The sequence below is a fragment of the Ochotona princeps genome, chromosome 7 (assembly GCF_030435755.1).
Source record: "Ochotona princeps isolate mOchPri1 chromosome 7, mOchPri1.hap1, whole genome shotgun sequence".
NCBI lineage: Eukaryota > Metazoa > Chordata > Mammalia > Lagomorpha > Ochotonidae > Ochotona > Ochotona princeps.
In genome coordinates, this window is record NC_080838.1 from 18,493,547 (window position 1) to 18,498,706 (window position 5,160).

The 5,160-nt window shown below is 41.1% G+C and overlaps 1 pseudogene; it reads left to right on the forward strand.

Annotated features, from left to right (window-relative positions):
- Positions 1-2,472: 2,472 nt before the first annotated feature.
- Positions 2,473-3,738, forward strand: LOC101518473 (high mobility group protein B2-like; annotated as a pseudogene).
- The last annotated feature ends 1,422 nt before the right edge of the window (positions 3,739-5,160 follow it).

Genomic DNA, 5,160 nt, shown 5'->3' on the forward strand with positions numbered 1-5,160 from the left:
TTTCTACCTTCCTTCATTTTTAAAAGTTGAAGTTATTATTATTTCTTATTTTTCTACCATGTTATCTAGGTGTGCCTACCAATGAAGATTTTGAAAATTCCAATCACAATTATATTTTTATCTTTCAGTTGGCTACATTTTAGTTTGTCTCTTTTGGTTAAGAACTTAATCTTTCAGGCCTCAAAACAGTGCTAACTACATTGGTACCTTTTACAATTAAACAGCACCCTTAACAACAACATGTATGAGATCTTATTAACCTCAACTGTGAATACATATATGGCAGGGAATAATAATTATGCATACACCATAGACTGTGTGAGTCAAAGCCTAGAGAAAGCACAGAAATATCTTAACATGCTTAATTAACCGTATCCTGTCAAAATAGATTTTTAGGAATAGCTATAATGGATGATAATAGTAAGCTAAATTAGGTTCCCTGGATCAAAGAGTCCTTTATCAGAGATCATATGACCACCTTTTGGGAAGTCATTGCATTGTCTAATTATGTATTTGGAAGGGGGCTCTTTGCATTTGACCTGTATTTCTCTTTATGTAACATAAACTTGTTTCTTCTTAAAGTATGCTCTTGGGAGGTAAAACCAACTGATTCATAAAAGGACCCCTAAATTGCGGACTTATCACTGAGTCAAGCTTGTACTTCTTTGTCTAAGTTAGGTAACTGTCACTAATTAAAGTTGGCTGGTGTTTGCCTTGCGCGTAACAGGACTACATGAGGTACTTTGTGATATAATCCTACACTTCAGGTTCATTCATTTGCAGTCAATTAACAGGGCTTTCTATAACTGAGAATATACTGAATAAATTCTTATGCTAGCTTTTATTTTTCCTATTTTTTAAGATTTACTAATTTTTATTGGAAAGTCAGATTTACAGAGAGGAGGACAGAGGGAGAAGAACATCTTCTGTCTGCTGATTCACTAACCAAGTGGCCACAATGATCGGAGCTCCAAGCCAGAAGCCAGAACTTCCTCTGGGTCTCACACATGGGTGCAGTTTACCAAGGCTTTGGGCTGTCCTTGACTGCTTCCCCAAGCCACAAGCAGGAAGCTGGATGGAAAGCAGGGCCTCCAGGACACAAACTGAAGCACATATGGTATCCCGGTGCAAGCAAGGGATTAAGGCAATGGGCCCTAATTTTTAGATTATTAGAAAGCCAGTGATGTTAGAGTTATCAATCATGATGTTAGAGAATCAATCATGCGGTGGCATTAGAATAAACGAGCCAAAGAGAACGTTTCTTTTTCTTTTTTTTTTTTTTAAAGATTTATTTTTATTACAAAGTCAGATATACAGACAGAGGAGGAGAGACAGAGAGGAAGATCTTCCGTTCGATGATTCACTCCCCAAGTGAGCCGCAACGGGCAGATCGGGAACCAGGAATCTCCTCCAGGTCTCCCACGTGGGTGCAGGGTCCCAATGCATTGGGCCGTCCTCGACTGCTTTCCCAGGCCACAAGCAGGGAGCTGAATGGGAAGTGGAGCTGCCGGGATTAGAACCGGCGCCCATATGGGATCCCGGGGCGTTCAAGGCAAGGACTTAAGCCGCTAGGCCACGCCGCTGGGCCTGAGAACGTTTCTTTTTCATGGAGTAGATGTTGCATATGTTTTAGTTGATATGGTTGATTAGTTTATATATAAATTCTACAACTATTCTGTCCAATAAGGGAGTCATTAGTCAAATGAGGCTCTTAATGTTTAAATTAGTGAAGTGGAATAAAATAATCATTGAGATCTTCAGTCTTGGTAGTCCTATTTTTCTCCATCTACTCAGTAGCTACGTATATCCAGTGTTTTGTATGACAGAACACCACCAACACTGCAGAAAATCCTAAAGGATTCTGTGGAAGAGAAATCGTTTTCTCCTGCGTGCATTCTTGTGATGAAGCAGAAAACTGTTTTACATCTGCAAGGGATTGTATTGTAAGACTGTCGAGTGTGTCGTGAAAGACTCCTGAAAATATTTTATGTTCCATACACGCGTTTTCACTATTTAATAAAAAGCAGTTAGCAGAGACTTGAGAAGTCTTTATTTGCTCTCATCTTTATCCACTTGGCTGTTTGTCTAACTGCTCTGTCTCTCACTGGGAATAGAGAAAACTTACTGAGTTTTTCAGCTTTTATTAGAGAACACAACTTCTGTGATAGGTGTTGCTTTTGAAAAAAATATTAATTTTATTGTTGTTTGAAAAGCAGAGTTACATAGAGGAGAGAGGAAAGAGATGGAGAGCGAAATCTTCCATCAGCTGGTTCACTCCCCAAACGACCATAACAACCAGAGCTGGGCTGATCGGAATTCAGGAGTCAAGCGCTTCTTCTGGTCTCCCATGTAGGTGCAGGGGACCCAAAGACTAGAGCTCAGCCCGTAAGCGAGGAGCTGAATCAAAAATGGAGCAGCAGGGATACCATATGGAATGCTGGCACTGAAGGAAGATGCTTGGCCTACTACACCATGGCTCAAGCCCTGAAAAGTTATTATGATGTTACCTATGTCACCAAATTCCAGATTATCAGCATTAATTTCTCTGGTCTTAAATTCTTCCTAATTTCTTTATAATTATTTAAATGTTAATATAGTGGAGTTTTACTACTTTTATATTCCTGAGATATATTTTGATCTCAGTGTTTCATTATAACAGTGTTAACACATATTTTTAAAAATCTTTTTTTAAAGATTTATTTGAAAGTCAGAGTTACAAAGAGGGGGAGACAAAGGGCGACACCTTTCATGCTCCGTTTCACTCCCCAGATAACTGCAACAGCCAAGGTTGGGCTAGTCCAAAGCTAGAAGCCAGGAGCGTCTGAGCGTCTTCCAGGTCTCCCACATGGATCGCAGGTGTCCAGATACTTGAACCATCTTTTATTGCTTTTCCCTAGCCAGTAGCAGGAAACTGGATCCTAAGTAGAGCAGCTGGGACATTAACCCGTCTATATAAGAAATACTGGTGCCACGGCCAGTGGTTTTGATCACTAAGTTGTTCAAGCATTTCACACGAGAGCCAAGGGCAGGAAGCATCGCTGTGGGAGCTGCCCACTCTACTGGACTCTTGAGCAAAAATTCACAGCAAGTGGCCGCCTTCCGTCATCATGGGTAAAGGAGACCCCCAACAAGCCGAGGGGCAAGTTGTCCTCCAAAGCCTTCTTCATGCAGATGAGCCGGGAAGAGCTCCAGAAGTAGAAACATCCAGACACTTCCGTCAGTTTCGCCGAGTTCTCCAAGAAATGCTCAGAGAGATGCAAGACATGTCCGCAAAGAAAAAGTCCAAGTTTGAAGAAATGGCAAAAAGTGAGAGAGCTCGCTATAACTGGGGGATGAAGAATTACGTCCCTCCTAAAGGCGACGAGAAGGGAAAGAAAAAAGATTCCAGTGCTCCGAAGAGACCACCATCTGCCTTCTTCCTGTTTTGCTTTGAACATTGTCCGAAGATTAAAAGTGAACACCCAGGGTCGTCCATCAGGGATACTTCAAAAAAAATTGGGTGAGATGTGGTCTGAACAGTCAGCCAAAGATAAACAGCCATATGAACAGAAAGCAGGTAAACTAAAGAGGTATGGAAATGACACTCCTGCATACCGTGCCAAGGGCGAAAGGGAAGCAGGAAAGAATAGTCCCGGTTGCCCTACCGGCTCCAAGAAGAATGGACCAGAAGATGAGGAGGAAGAAAAAGAAGAGAAAGAAGATGAAGATGAGGAGGAAGAGGATGAAGACCTAGAATAAATAACTATCTTGGAATGATGTGTGGGGAATGTGCATCTGTGCTCACGAAACTGTTTTGCTAAGAATGTGGATTCAAGTGCAGCTCAATATTATCTTCAGTATAGCTTCAGCTTTTGTATAGCTGATAAGATTCCTTGCAGAGAAAATACTTTTTTTTTAAATGCAGGTTGTAGCTTTTTCAGGAGTTACTATATATGGCTAGATTTTTAAAGCTTCTGATGTTGAATTGTCCTAAATATTTAATGGTTTCTTTAATTTCTTGTGTATGGTAGCACAGCAAACTTGTAAGAATTAGCATTAGTAGTAAATTTTTATTGTTATAGGATGTTACATTCTGTTTTTTTAAAAAAATTAAAAGATTTATTTATTTTTATTGCAAAGTCAGATATACAGAGAGGAGGAGATACAGAGAGGAAGATCTTATGTCTGATAATTCACTCCCTAGCAACCTCAATGGTTGGAGCTGCACCCATCCAAACCCAGGAACCAAGAAATTCCTCCAGGTCTCCCATGTGGGTGCAGGGTCCCAAGGCTTCAGGCCGTCCTTGACTGCTTTCCCAGGCCACAAGCAGGGAGCTGGATGGGAAGCAGGGCTTCCGGGATTAGAACCAGCGACCATATGAGATCCTGGCGTGTTCAAGGTGAGGAGTTTAGCCACTAGGCCATTGTTCCAGGCCCTTTAAATTTTTTGTAATAAAATTATTTATGTTAAAAAATATTGATCATTAAGCTACAAGACTGGCCCTTGAACACTATGGATAGATTCTTTTCTGCTCCCTGTATTTGGTGACCCTGATTGGCTCTGTACTAATCATGGCATCAAGATGAAGATTTCATTTCTACCATGGGAACAGAAAATGAAATGAATTGCTTGTCAAGAAGCAACTTCTGACATGGTGTTCCTTAAATATTTTGATTTCTTCTTCAATCATGATCTCTAATGAACTTTCCTATGTAATTTTTAAATTATTCCGACTGCAACACACTGGTGTTCTCCAAAGAAAAGCAGTCTCCTCAAGAAGGACTTAATTTTTTCTAAGACAATGTTTAGGAGGGAATATTTTTGTTTTTAGATTTATTTGATTATTTTCATTGGAAAGGCGGATATACAGAGAGGAGGAGGAGAGACAGACAGCAAGATCTTCTGTCCAATGATTCACTCCCCAAGTGACTGCAACAGCTGGAGCTGAGCCAATCCAATGCCAGGAGCCAGGAGCCAGGAGTCTCCTCCAGTCTTCCATGTGGGCGCAGGGTCCCAAGGCTTTGGGCCATCCACTACTGCTTTCCCATACAACAAGCAGTGAGCTGGATGGCAAATGAAGCATCCAGGACACAAACTGGTGCCCATAGGGTATTCCTGCGAGTGCCAGCCAAGGACTTTAGCCACTAAGCTACCATTCTAGACCCAGGAGGGAGTATTTT